We start from the raw sequence: 15,561 nt of genomic DNA, 5'->3' as shown, positions 1-15,561 counted from the left end.
TTTCAGATTTTATTATAATGATCCCTTAACCTGGAAAGGATGTGGATGTCCCTTTTCTATTCTTTTTTTATAGGGATTAAAAATAATTGGATTCTTAAGAAGGATATTCAAAAAAGACAAGAAGAAGTAGAACATCCTTATAGACAAGGGGCATATACCAGAAAGACATACCACTAAATCTTTAAAACGGTAACCTACAATTTGAAAACAAGGTGATATACATTTAAAAACAGTATAAGACATGAAAGGAAAATATAAAATATAAAAATGCAGAAGTAAAAGGACAAAACTCAGGAAATAACTGGAAATAAAAGGAAAACTTAGCTTAATAAGAGGATCTATAAAAAACTAAGTCTAACGAAGGTGAAAGACTGAGTGCTTACCCCTAAGATCAGAAATAAGGCAAGATGTCCACTCTCACTTTATTCAAGGTGGTTTGAATAATTCGAGCTACTGCAATGTGGCAAGAAAAGGAAACAAAAGGCATATATTGTAGAAAGGAAGAAACGAAAGTGTCCCTAAGTGCAGATGATATAATTGTAAATGTAGCAAATCCCAAGGGCTTTACAAAGAAAAACTTGGCAAGGTCACAGGATACAAGAGCAACACTAGATCTATCTATCTGTCTACCTATCTATGTATCTATCTGTCTCTCTCCATGTATATATATGGCTGACAGGCTGGAGACCCAGGGAAGAGCTACAGTTTGAGTCCAAAGGCAATCAGTTGGCAGGATTACTTCTTGCTTGGGGGAGGTCAATCTTTGTTCTAGTAGGGCCTTCAACTTATTAGATGAGGAAGGACCACCCACATGATGGAGGGGAATCTGCTTCACTCAAAATCCACTGAGTTAAATGTTTATCTCATCAAAAAAATGCCTTCATAGGAACATCCAGAATAATGTCTGACCAAATATCTGGGCACTGAGGCCCAGCAAAGTTGACACATAAAATTAACCATCATAATGATGAAATAAACAAAGACATAATCAAATGGAGAGTATGCTGCATTCATGGATTGCAAGAGTCAACATGGTAAAATGTAAATTCTCCCCGATTGCTCTACTGGTTTAATGCAATTCCTATCAAAATCCCAGCAAGGCTTTTTTTTAGACATTGACAAACTTATTTTTAAATGTATGCAAGAAGGCACAGGCTCCAAAATAATTACAAAACAATATTGAAAAAGAAGAATAAAGTGGGAGAAATTACCTGGTATTAAGGCTTACTATAGAGATATGATAATGAAGGTATTGTGGTACTGGCAGAGGGATAGATGCACAGGTCAATGAAACTGAATAGAGAACCCAGGAACAGACCCCCAAAATATCCCCAACTGATTTTTGACAAAGGTGCAAAAGCAATTCAATGCAGGAGGAAAATAGCCTTTTAAGCAAATGGTGCTAGAGCAATTAGACATAAGCATAAAACAAACAAAACCCCAAAAAACAAAAAGAAAAAAGTTTCAATTTAAACTTCATACTTTAAAATAAAAACAATTAACTAAAAATGGATCATGGATGGGCTTAAATATGAAACAAATAAAAGGAAAAAAGATTTCAGAAATAGAGGCTAAACTAAAAGTAGTACAAGAGTAAATAAACACAGTAAATGATAACCTGAAGAGTAATAAAAGTCAAAAAGGAAGAAAATTTTTAAGATCATAAGGAAATGAAAGAGATAGAAAAAATGTGAGAGAATAGCATGTTTGAAGAGTGTTAAATGAGATCCAACATATGGCTGACAGGAGTTCTGAAAAAGGAAACCAAAGCAAGGGGACAAAACAAATACTAAAAGCTATAATTCAAGAAAATAGCCCTGAATTAAAAAAAAAAAAAACAAACTGAAGTTGCATATTAAAGGAGTATACTCTGTACCAGACAATATCAAATCAGAATGGCCATGACCAAGATATAGTGCAATAAAATTGCTGACTCTGGTCATCCAGGGAGAAAGAACAGGTGGCTTATAAGGGGAACAAAATATTCATTATGCCAGAAAAATAATATAGAAGTATTTTTAAGACAATCAAGAAAAGAATGTATCACTTAAGGATTTTATATACAGTAAAACTAAGTTTCAAGTAGAAAGAACAAATAAACTTTCATCACTGTACAGGAACTCCCATAATCCTTTACTGAAGAATCTTATTAGTTAATGAGCTTCAAACAATCAAAATAACTTGAGAGACATTGAAATAAGTACAGATGTGAGCATTAAATATATAGCTTGTTTTAGAACTAAGACTAAATGAGGGCCCTTCCCTCACACCATATCCAATAATTAACTCAAAATCCATGAAAGGCCTAATGTAAAAGCTAAAACTATGAAACTCTAAAGAAAACATAGGTGTACAGGTACTTGACTTTGGAATAGGCAATGGTTTCTTTGCTATGACACTTAAATCACAAGTAAGCAAAGAAAAAAATAGATAAATTGTACTTCATCAAAATTAAAGACTTTTTTTAAGGACTCTGTCAAGAAAATGTAAAAAATAATGCACAGATGGGGGAAAATATTTGTAAATCATATATCTGTTAAGGGTTTAATATTCAGAAAACAAATATGTATATTCTATAACATAAATACAATAAATATAAATATTATAGATATATAACTCTTGCAGCTCAACAGTAAGAAAATAAATAGCCCAAATAGGCAAAGGATCCAAAGATCCTTATAAGATGAATGAGCCTAGGAGTTGGAGGTTGCAGTGAGGTACGATCATGCCACTGCACTCCAGCCTGGGTGACAGAGTGATACTCTGTCTCAAAAAAAAATAACAAAAACCAATGAGGTACCACTCTGTACCCACAAAAATGGGTCAAAACAGTGGACAATCCCAAGTGTTGATGAGGATATGGAGAAAGTGAAACCTTCACACATGCCAGTAGGGACATAAAATGGTGCAGCCACTTTGGAAAACAGTCTGGCAGTTTTTCAACATGTTAAACTTTGATTCGCCATATGACCGAGCAATTGCCATCATAGGTATATACCCAAAAGAATTGAAAACATATGTTCACACAAAATCTTGTATGCAGATATTGATGGCACTGCTATTCATAATAGCCAAAAAGTGGTAACAACCTATATATCCCTCAACTGATGAATGAACAAACCCGTGGTATATCCAAACCACAGAATATCTTCAGCCAAAAGAAGTAGTGTAGTACTGATACGTGCTACAGTATAAATGACTTTGAAAACATTATGGTAAGTGAAAGAAGCCACAGGAAGCCACATATTGTATGATTTCATTGATATGAAATGTCCAAAAGAAGCAAATTCACAGAGGAAGAAAATAGATTAGAGGTTTCCAGGCATTAGAAAGAGGAGGAAATGGGAGTCTCTACTAATGGGTACAGGTTTCTTTTTCGGGTGACAAAATGTTCTAAAATTAGATAGTGGTGATGGTTGTACAACTCTGTGAATATACTAAAAACCAATGAATTGTATGCTTTAAAAGAGTGAATTTTATGGTATGTTAATTATGTCTCAATAAAGCTGTTATTTTTAAAGAGACTAATTGAGTGTTAAAAAGAAGGTATTGGCCAGGTGCCGTGGCTCATGCCTGTAATCCTAGCACTCTGAGAAGCCGAAGGATGGCTTAAGCTCAGGAGTTCAAGAAAAGACTGAGCAAAAGCAAGACCCCATCTATACAAAAAATAGAAAAATTTGCTGGGGGTGGTGGCACGTGTCTGTAGTCCCAGGTACTCAGGAGACTGAGGCAGGAGGATCACTTGAGCCCAAGAGTTTGAGGTTGTAGTGAGCTATGATGATGCCACTGCACTCTAACCAGGGTGACAGAGTGAGACTGTCTCCAAAAAAAAAAAGAAAAGAAAGAATTGTGTGTTCTGGTTATATGCTCTGACAATGTGGATATAGTCTGATTGTTTTTAAAAATGGATTGAATGGGGAGAGCAAATGCAAAAACTTTTAACTGATTTTAGTAATCTATTGGTTGTGGTAATACTATTAGTAATATTATTGGGAAATAATTTGCATAATGCAGGATTAAGCAAATGCGGGATTATGTGCTATGCTAATTCTATCATCCCTTGTGTTCTTGAGAACCAGCTTCTCAATGCAGAGGAAGAGTTAGAGATGTAATATAGGCTAAATTGCAGAAAAACCCTTTAGTCCTGAATTTGAATTGAAAATAGGAGTATGAATTCATGAGATAGTATGTTTCGTCTATCTATGTAGCTAACTCTGTGCATGTTTCTTAGCTTTGTCCACTGAAAATGTCTAGAGACAATGACCAACCCAGTAGCAATGACCATCCAGAGGGCCCAAACTATGGTCCTGAAATACCATTTCTCAATAAAAGTAATGGCTAATCTGAGATTTGGGATCATACCCCATCCCAAACCTCTACAGTCCACATAGCAAGAGAGCTGCATAGACTACTAGAATAATGCCAAAAGGATTCAGGAGCCGACTTAGATGTTGCTACTTGCTAAAGATAGAAAAAGTTGAATGTCAATAAGAATACTTATTGTAATGCATTCAAACCTAGCAAATATGTTTAAATCCAGAAATTCATAATTGCGTTTTTGAAACTCATTGACTGCCCTCAACAGTCAATGAGTTTGGGATAGGGAAACAACTCATTATCTTAGAAACTGGCAAATGAGAAAAAGAAAAAATGAGGCATTTATCTCCTCTTTCCTATTTGAAGTATTTCATTGGGGAACCAGACAGTAGTTGAGCGGAAGTATCTTTTGATAGTAATATCGCAACTAATAATTGAAAAAGAAATATTGAATTAAAATATCACCACTTTGCAAATCACAATGCGTTCATAAAGGCATTGAGCCTCAGCAGGTGCTGACACTGAAAAAGACTGAAAACCAGACATGATGTGCCTCCCGATGAAAGAATACATCAATTACATCCTGCAAAAGGCATGGAGCCTGACTCCAATCTAATCCAACACTTCCCACAGCCAACTTGCAGGGCATCCGGAAGACAGAATAATAGGTTGAACTGCACCAAGAGGATGCACTCAGCTAACTCCGGACTGCCAGATGGCCTGGGATCTTCAACAGATAAATCGTAGGGAAAAGAAAGAGATTGAAAGGAAACCTGTAAATGAAAAGAGACTTGAAAGACATTAAATTTTTTTAATGGACAAGACTATGGTGTCTAAGGATCAATATTTGAGCAATAAAACTATAAAGAAATGAAAAGAAGTGATTACTGTAAGTCAGATAGTGATTACTTTGGAGGAGAAAGAAAGGGGGTTGTCATTGGGTCCAGGCACATGGAGGGGGTGGTTACAAGCCCACTCACCTTGTCATAATTTATCCAGCTCTCCACTTGATTTGGGTGGATTTCTGTATCTGTTTTACCTTACCACAAAAAGGTTTTTAAAATCTTCCCTCAAAAACATGTTTGTTTATGATTTCAGATGAAAACCTCACATCTTGGCTTGTCCAAGTTCAATGTGACCTTCCTGTACCATGACTTTTGTGCCTGTATTTAAGAGCAAGTTTTTAAACAACTCAATTTCGTGTCTGACATCACTGAACAAAGATGTATATGCTGTTCTTCTGGAATCTGCCTCTGCGTGTCTTCATTCATCACAGAGAAGTGGCTGCATATCATCTTCCAGATGGCGCTTGACAAGCAGACCCTTTGTATAATGAAAGGAAACCGCGGCTATGAACACCTCATTCAGCTTTCTCTCTGCCACCGCTGCAGCCTTTTAGATGCTAACATACACTGTCTGCTCCGCTGTGGATTTATAGCTATTTGGATGTCAACTCTTCATTCCTCCCAGACTTAATCTGCAGCAGATTAGTCAAGACAAGCAGCTGTGATACAGACAGTGGAAAAACGGTAGACTTGGAATCAAAACACCTGGCTCCACTGGCAACTACTTCTAGCTGTGTAACCAGAGACAGGCCACTCAATATTCCTGCATCCGTTCCCTCACCTGGAAAGTGGGGATAACACACAGGATAGTCAATGGAAAAGCAACCTGTCAACTCTGAAACACCCTACAACTGTAAGATGTCATCAGCATTCTCCCACAGCTCCCTCCCGGTGAATTTCCTTCTCTGTATCATTACCTACGGTAATGGGTCGCATTATAATGCCACTCTATCAAACACACAATAATGATCAAAAGAGCTTACTGTCCTGTGAATGTCCTTGCAGCAGAGCCACTAGGAAGCCGAGGGTCAGAGAGGTAGAGTCTTAGAAGGTGAAGGCCTCAGGAGGTCTCAGAGCCACCCAGTCCCTGGGGTGTCATTTTGTGTCCATTCTGAGGAGCTTGGGGTTCCATGGCCAGCTTCAATGGCTGCCTCAGGGTCAGGAAGAAGGAGAAGCTGACCAGACTTTGACCCTCACCCCTGCGTCCTCCGGAGTGGCTCTGTATTATCCAATCCATTTCTTGGTGCCATATGTGAGAGCTCATTTTACAGGTTCTGGAAAAAAAAACTAAACAACAACAACAAAGAAGGATACATTCTAATTCTCATTGTTTAGATGAAAATAAAGACTTAGAAAAGGAAAGCAACATCACTCACCAGTGGTGTGTAGGACTGTGGCCACAATGTAGTTCTTCCAGATTCCCGGCCAGCATCCTTTCCACCATGTCCCTTCCTGTGGGCTTGGCCTTATGGATAAGAAGTGGAACCAGCAGCTGAGCCACCAGTTAGGGTTGTGTCTTGCACAGGGACAACCTGTCATGGGGGCAAAGTGGACAGGATGTGATCTAACTTGCCTTCATTCACCAGGCCAGGGGCTTGTGCCTTTTCCATCTTCTAATGGGCACAAGGGTGCTGTGTGGGCTGGCCTCAGCTCTAGCCTCCAGCGTGGCCAATGCTATGTGCCAAGGCTCTCTTGCTCTTTTCTTTGACCTCTGTCAAGGAGGTCACAGCTCTGGTGGGCATACTGCAGACTGGTGAGTTTCCCCTCATCAGTAGAATTATGGAGCCAGATAGTTTTTCCAATAGGCCGTGTACTCAAAAGTAAGTTAGGTAGGACTGGGAACTGTAATAGCTTATCCAGGCCATGAGGACACCACTTAGGAAATTACTTCCCCAGTAAAAGTTTGTAAATGGCAGTTGTAATTTAGTAAAAGTAGGCTACTTTTGTTAAGGGGAAACTTACTCCCCATCTTCACGCCATGGAAGGAGCAGCATTGCACAGTTCAGATGTGTCTACTCCTCACTTGCTCCTCTTCATAAAGGAGAAGTGACTTATTTGATTAAAGATAAGACCATATTACCTGTAGGGCAGTGGTGCCCACCGCAGTGTTGTGGGTTGCCTTTGTGTCTCCCCAAAAGATATGTTGAAGTCCTAACCCTGGTACCTGTGAATGCATCTTTATTTGGAAATGGAGTCTTTGCAGATGTAGTCAAGTCAAGATGAGGTCACTAGGGTAGGGCCTAATCCAAAAATGACTGGTGTCCTTATAAAAAGAGGAGAAGAAACACAGATGCTTCTATAAACTAAGTGGTACATCTTCAAGCCAAGCAATACCAAGGGTTGCTGGGCCAGCACAGAAACTAGAAGAGGCAAGAAAGGGCTCTCCCCTACAGGCTCAAGAGGGAGCATGGCCCTGACAACACCTTGATTTTGGACTTGCAGCCTCTACAACTATGAGACAATACATTTCTGTGGCTTTAAGCCACCAGTTTTTAATTTTTTTTAATTTTGAGACAGAGTCTCACTTTGTTGCCCAGGCTAGAGTGAGTGCCGCGGCGTCAGCCTAGCTCACAGCAACCTCAAACTCCTGGGCTCAAGCAATCCTGCTGCCTCAGCCTCCCGAGTAGCTGGGACTACAGGCATGCACCACCATGCCTGGCTAATTTTTTTTTCTATATGTATTTTAGTTGGCAAATTAATTTCTTTCTATTTATAGTAGAGACGGGGTCTCACTCTTGCTCAGGTTGGTTTTGAACTCCTGACCTTGAGCAATCCACCCACCTCAGCCTCCCAGAGAGCTAGGATTACAGGCATGAACCACCACGCCCGGCCAAAGCCACCCAGTTTTGAGGCACTTTGTTGCAGCTACCTTAGAAAATGAATACACCACCCTTCCTCTCTCTGCCTGTTGGATCTGCTGGCACCCAGTCATGTAGGGGTTTGCTCACGCTGGGTCAGATCTTCCAAGTCTGTTTCTTCAGCTGTGTCAAAACCAGGTAAGTCAGGCTCACGAGAGTCTGACAGGTTTAGGTTCAGAGAGAGAGGCAAGAGGTCTGTTTTAGTTTGTTCTGTGCTCCTATAACAGAATACCAGAGGTTGGCCAACCTATAAAGAAAATAAATTGATTGGCTCATGGCTCTGGAGGCTGGGAAGTCTCAGTTCAAGGGGCTGGCATCTGGCGAGTGCCTTCTTGTTACATCAACCTATGGCAGAAGGCAGGAAGGTGAGTAAGCCAAACTCATGATTTTATAAGGAACCCACTCTTGAAATAATGGCATTAATGCATTCATTAAAAACAGCTCTTGTAGCCTCATCACCTCTTTTTTTTTCCTCTTGTATGTGGTTCTTTTTTTTTCCGGCGTATTATGGGGGTACAGATTTTAAGGTTTCAATAAATGCCCTCTCTCCCCCTCCCCCCACAAGTCTGAGTTTCCAGCATGACCATCCCCCAGATGGTGCACATCTCACTCATTATGTAAGTATATACCCGCTCCCCTCCCCCCTCCCCAATACCCTATTACTGTAGTACCTATGTGTCCACTTAGGTGCTGCTCAGTTAATACCAATTTGCTGGTGAGTATATGTGGTGCTTGTTTTTCCATTCTTGGGATACTTCACTTAGCAGTATGGGTTCCAGCTCTAACCAGGAAAATATAACATGTGCTTTATCATCGTTGTTTCTTAGAGCTGGATAGTACTCCATGGTATAGATATACCACATTTTATTAATCCATTCTTGGATTGAGCCTCATCACCTCTTAAAGGTCCTACTTCTTAACACAATGCTACAGATTTTTCAATGTTGATTTTGTATCCTGCAACTTTATTGAATTCATTTATCAATTCTAACAATTTTTTGATGGAGTCTTTAGGGTTTTCTAAATATAAGATCATATCATCTTCAAACAAGGCTAATTTGACTTCTTCCTTTCCAGTTTTGATGCCCTTTGTTTCTTTCTATTTGTCTGATTGCTCTAGCTAGAACTTCCTGCACAGCAGTTCATAGTGGGCATCCTTGTCTTTGTTACAGATCTTAGAGGAAAGGCTGTTTTTCCCCATTCAGTATGATGCTAGCTGTCAGTCTAGCATATATGGCTTTAATAATGTTGAGGTAATATTCTTGTACATTCAGTTTTTTGACAGTTTTTTATCCTGAAGGGATGTTGAATTTTATCAAATGCTTTTTCAGCATCAAATGAAATGATCATATGGTTTTTGTTCTTCATTCCATTAATATGATGCATCACATTAATTGATTTGCATATGTTGAACCACCCAAGCATCCCTAGGATGAATCCCACTTGATCATGATGAATAATCTTTTTAATGTGTTGTTGAACTAGGTTTTCTAGTTATTTTTGAGGATTTTTGCATTTATGTTTATCAGAGATAGTGGCCTACAGTTTTCTTTTTGTTGTTGTTGTGTCATTTTCTGCTTTTGGTATCAGGGTGATATGGGCATTGTACAATGAGTTTGGGAGTATTCTTTCCTCCTTGATGTTTTAGAATAGTTTAAGTAGGATTGGTATTTGGCCTTCTTTGAATATTTGCTAGAATTCAGCAGTGAAGCCATTGGATCCTAGGTTTTTTTCTTTGATGAGAGATTTTTTATTACTGCTTCTATCTTGTTACTTGTTATTGGCTTATTCAGGTTTTGGATTTCTTTCTGGTGCAATTTTGGTAGGTTGTATATGTCTAGGAATTTATCCATTTCTTCTAGGTTTTCCAATGTACTGGCATATAGCTGCTCATGGTAGGTTCAAATGATCCTTTGAATTTCTGCAGTATCAGTTGCAATGCCTTCTTTTTCATGTCTGATTTATTTGTGTCTTCTTCCTTTTATTCTTAATCTGGATAAAGGTGTGCCAATTTTGTTTATCTTTTCAAAAAACTAACTTTTCATTTTGCTAATCTTTTTTATTTTTTATTTCAATTTCATTTATCTCTGCCATGTCCATTATTATTTCTTTACTTCTACTAGTTTTGGATTTGGTTTGCTCCTGTTTTTCTAGTTCTTTAAGATGCACCATTAGGTTGTCTAATCGAAGCTTTTCTAATTTTTTTATGTGGGCACTTTTTGCTACAAACTTTTCTCTTATTACTGTTTTTGCCATTTCCCACAGCTTTTGATATGTTGGGTTTTCATTCTCACTTATTTTGATAAATAATTAATAATTAATTATAAATTAATTAATAATAAATAATTAATTTCTTTTTTAATCTCTTCATTGACCCACTGGTCATTCAGGAGCATATTATTTAATTTCTATGTGTTCATATTGTTTCCAGTGTTCCTTGTTCCTTTTGTTATTGATTTCTAGTTTTATTCCATTGTAGTCAGAGAAGATACTTGACATGATTTCAATTGCATGTGCCTTCCAATCATGTGACTCTGGAAGGCACCTGCTTCCCAGTGCTTGTCAGGGAGGATCCCCACAAATGTATCATCACTGAGCATGCACGTAAAGCTTAGGTAAAAGAAATAATTGTGCAGGGTTACTAGAAGGCTATACTGACCACCTATTCATTTAGACTAATGGAGGCAGATATGGATTCAAATTGTTCACAATGGTGATGTTCAAAAGACACAGACCTTCAGGTCCTGCTTCCCCGGTCCTTAGAACTCCCCTGGCCTTCTGAGGGCTGCTGGGTGAGGTTTCAAGGCAGAGGATTTTCCTGTGCAGAATTACTAGATTCTTACAGTTAATAGAGCAAACTTTAGGAAGCTGTTTTAGAGGAGAAGAAGGCATCAAATTAGGCATCAGATTACTGGGTCCACCACCTAATACCAACATTTCCTTGGACAAGCCACTTAAGCCCTATAAGCCTGTTTCCTCATATGAAAGTTGGTAATAACAATAGCTGCATTATAATCCCTGCTTTTTCAAGATCAGAGGATACTGTGTATGAGATAGCACCATTGTCTCATGAATCAGTTACAAACTCACAGTCAGAACAAGCACAGGGACATGGTTTGTTTCCCCTGCTAGATGAAATATTTTTTAAAAGCTTGAGTCAATCTTTTCAAATTGGAAAATTTTATATTAAGCCAAGATTTCTGGCTTCTTTTAAAAACTTTAAAGGATCTCACAATATTGGGCCTTCTAAGAGCCAAGTAGTAGCCCCACCCTTTAGACAGAGCTTAAGTCCTCCAGGTGCCTCAGTTCCTAACCCCCTTGGTTGTCTCTTTTTACGTTTTTATATTAAAGGCACAAATAAACTATAAAGTTATACAATTATGTGTGATTATTATAATTAGAACTTAAGGAAGACGTCCTAACACCTGAGAGGCGATGTTTTATTCCAAGTAAAGGTGAGGTTGACCTCTATAACAAGAGAAGGTGCCTATGGCACAGTTTAGTTGGTTGAACCCAATCTTTTGTGCTATATCATTTCACAATCTTTGTGATCTGAGCATGCTTGGCTTGAAAACCACTTTTTAGGCATGCACTCTAACATCAAATGATTTGTCAAAAAAAAAAAAAAAAGATGCTTGAAGGAGAACAAATTCCAGAGTCAAGTAGTCTACGTTACTGACATTATTCATGCCAATAATACTACAAGGATTGCTATGCGTGACTGGGCACACTTTCCACTCTCCTGAAATGCCACCTTTCTTCCATTGGGTCTGTTCAAACTGGAAACTCCAAAGCACATCGCTGGTCTTCCATCATCATTGTCATCATATCATCGTCATCCCAGCCTGGAGAGATCTCTCCCTCCCTTGACCTCTTAGGGAAATTAATATCTATAAAAATTAATTAGCAATTAATCATCCATAGTTTTGACACCTTTTTATCATGATACCTTATTATATAATTTATGATTTAATTATTCATATACAGGTAGTGTGCATGGTAGTGTGGAACTGTAGAAATGCCCATGCAGTTTGAAACCATGCAAAGAAATATTAATTATCAAAAGGAAAAATATGAGTTTTGGTGACATTTTAAAATACTTGTCAAAACATTAAAATCTCTCTTACTGGAAGTTATTAATTGATTTTAAAAATGAAAGAAATAGTAAAACTGATATTAGTGTAGCGCACTGTAATTTGAAAGACTAGAAACACTGAGAATTAAAGTTTTGTTTCTTTGTAAAAAACTTATCAAGAATAGTTTGAACACAACTTGCCTTCTCATTGGTAGGCATGTGAGGTAAGCAACTTTTCTATGCCTTGGTGAACTGGCAAAAGCTTTCTAAGTTTGGATCACTTCCAGTATTTTCCTCTTTGTGTTTTCAATGTTGTAAAATATATCTTAGAGTTCATTTAATGTGAAGTGTTTTTATTTTTGTTTTCTTTTTATTTATTTATTATTTTTGCTGGAGTTACTTCCTTTGGGACATCTTCATTCTTTTTGTCACTACCTCCTTCTTGATTTATGTCTGTAAGTTCGCCCTCAGTAAGTCCTTCTGGCTGCATATCTAGAGTATCTCCAGAGATGACAGAGCCCACTTTTGCATGGTCAGCTATTTCTTCTATAACTCCACGTGGTCAGCTATATTTTCTGTGACTCCATTTACATCCCATTCATATTTCACTTCCATCTTTAGCACTTTTTTTGTCTCTTTGAGGTACTTTCTTTCATCTCTGTCCGCCAACTCATCCTTTTGGTTATCCATTTTTGTGAGATGCCACCTGGATTTATCACTGAGAACCAAAGACCCTGCACAACCGCACGCTTTGCTGGTAGTGCATAAACTGAAGGACAGATGCGGAGTGGCCAGTCACTGCAGACTTTGAAAGAACTGCTGTGATTGGTCACCAGTCATTGCAGACTTTGGAAAAAATGCTGTGATTGGTCAATAATCCTCACGTGCATGTGTCATTTACGTAGTGACTTGTGGACTGAAGGGCTAGCAGCGGAACTGCTGGCCCACGCAATGACTCCACGCAATGACTTTCAGTGAGCATGCCATGGTAATTGAAATTTGAACCATGTTGTTGGGGGACTGGTGTTATTTAACTGAACTGTGGTGAGTTTCGCGCATATCAGAACCACGGAAAGCAAAGCCTGTCTGTAGTTATATTTCACCTTCACAAGTCCAGTGAGAGCCCATGAGGGCAGGACCCATGACTCGAGAAGTATTGGCACATATTCACCACTCTCACCCCTAGCACCTACCACAGTACCTTGCATATTAAAAAACTCAAGAAACATTTATTGAATTTTGTTTTCTTCAGCCAAGAAAGAACTGTGTAGATGGAACATAGTATTGGAAGTCGGAGCCTCAATCCTTGCTCTGGGTCTGACATTGCGTGTAATTCTCAGACTCTCCATCTTACATATACATATATATACATATATATATATTTTTTTAAGCACAATATCTACCAAATTCCAAATACCAAATTCCAAATTCTGGTATATCTAAGGATATACCAGAATTCTAGCAATTATTGTGTCATAATCACATTAAATATGAAAAAAAAAGCCTTTTTTTTTGTTTCATAGTTTATTCTCCTGCTAAAACTTTGAAAAATGCATCCAAATTGTAAGCATTGACTCTGGTGGAATCCGTTCCTCCTGAGCACGCACACTGATGTGAGTCTGAATTATACAGAAAGGCACCGTTTGGCCCTTTCCATTCTCCATTGATTCTGTATTACTCATCTGGTCTTTTAGTCCCCATTCCTTTAACCTGTACCATATGTCACTCTGTTTCCACCAGTACAGAAGGAAAAGAGTTCTGCTCAAAATATAGTCTAGAGCCTTAGCATTTATGAGGCACAGAGCTTGAGATCTTTATAAATCTCCAATCTAGTGCCAAAAATGGCACTAAAGCATGTAATTTCTCCAAAAAATGTTAAAATTATAACTAGAGATTTCAAGTGCCTCATTTAGATCCTTAGCAAGTCTATAAATATTGGGACAAAGTCTTTTATATTTTTATAAAGCTATTAAAATATTCTATTAATAAAAAAATCCTATACCATATCACCACTGAATAATATTGATTATGAATTTACCTGACTGTCAAAATAAATTTATAAAAAGTGATAATGATGCTTTTTTTCTTGTTTTCACATAAAGCATGTGGTGGGCTCACTTATTTTATAAAGGGTTAATTTACCTAAAATTTCTGTATTCTAACTATGAATTCTTAGTTTCTTCATATTCTCTTTTATCGCTATTGTTAGAAAATGACTGTCTGGGCCTCTCCTCCTTGGGACCATAGGGGGCCAGTTTCTCCTCTGCCAAGGACAAGGCCTAGATCAGCCCCGAGGATCATTGTGAGGACTGCCAGGAGTTGGCCAGCCTTGTTTTCCTGCCTCAGACATTCGTAGTTTAAAAAAAAAAGAAAAAAAATGACTTTCTTTATGAAGCCATTTTGCTCAATGAAAACGATGTACTGCTTCTTACAGTGCTCCTGGGAGTTCCTTAATGGGTCGAAAACACAAAGCCATTTTGGCATGTGTTGCTGGAAGTCAGCTGGGTTCATGTGGAGCTAAGTGACCGGATCCACATACCAGCCTAACAGTAAACGTGATTCAATTTTACATCTCACCAAAATGACCAAATACAATCGTGAGGGGCAAAGGAAGAGGACTCCAGGCAGAGAGGACAGCATGTGCAAAGGCCCTGGGGCAAGAATGAGAGTGGCATTTCCTAGCTACCAAAAGCCAAGGTGCAGGAGAGCAGAGAGCACAGAAAGATGTGGAGAATGTCACAAGATGGCCCCAAGACGACAGGGGAAGACTTGGAAGAAAGGGAATGCTGTGAGCCAAGGTCAAAATCCCTCTGGCTGCAGTGGGGCAAGTGGGTAAGAGAAGAGTCACAATGGACGTGGGTGAAGAAGCTACGAAAGGAACCCAGCAAAGAGATAATGTGACTTGGCCCCACGGGGAAGCGATGGAGCTAGGACAAGTGAACAGATTCCAGAGAGATCAAGATGTCAAACTGATGTTCTAAAGCAGCCGTTCTCCACACGTGGTCCCAGAACAGCAGCCTCAGCTGAGGACTTGGTAGGATACAAACTCTCAGGCTCACCCCACACTTGCTAAATCAGACTCTGAGGTTTCTGAGCAATTGGGGTTTTCGCAAACCCTCTGGGGGATTCTGACTCTTGCTCAAGTGTGAGATTCACTGGACCAGAGGATGGAAAGAGAAAAGAAACTGCAGAGATGACTCCTGAGCAAGGGAGGCTATCACTCAGGGCCTGGGTGTTAGCTATTGCTCTTTCAGGGCAAGAGAAAACCCTGGTAAGCAGAGAGCAAAAGACCAAAAGCCCTTCTTAAACATGATGTGAAACTCCAATTTTCACTTGAAAGATACACTTGACAACATAAAAATTAAATGTTTCTATACAGCAAGATTTCTTACCAAAAATGTATTAATAGATGAGCAACGGAGGGAGAGAAGATAAATATAAGATTTATAACAAGGGAAAAAAGGCC

The 15,561-nt window shown here is 38.7% G+C and overlaps 1 non-coding gene across 1 annotated transcript; it reads left to right on the top strand.

Annotated features, from left to right (window-relative positions):
• Positions 1–14,318: 14,318 nt before the first annotated feature.
• LOC142872232 (small Cajal body-specific RNA 20) lies at positions 14,319–14,447 on the top strand. The gene has a single exon (XR_012920447.1).
• Positions 14,448–15,561: the final 1,114 nt, after the last annotated feature.

This window comes from Microcebus murinus, chromosome 7 (genome assembly GCF_040939455.1).
Source record: "Microcebus murinus isolate Inina chromosome 7, M.murinus_Inina_mat1.0, whole genome shotgun sequence".
Classification (NCBI taxonomy): domain Eukaryota; kingdom Metazoa; phylum Chordata; class Mammalia; order Primates; family Cheirogaleidae; genus Microcebus; species Microcebus murinus.
The sequence above is the reverse complement of the archived record's forward strand: the minus strand, read 5'-3'. Positions and strand labels throughout refer to the sequence as shown.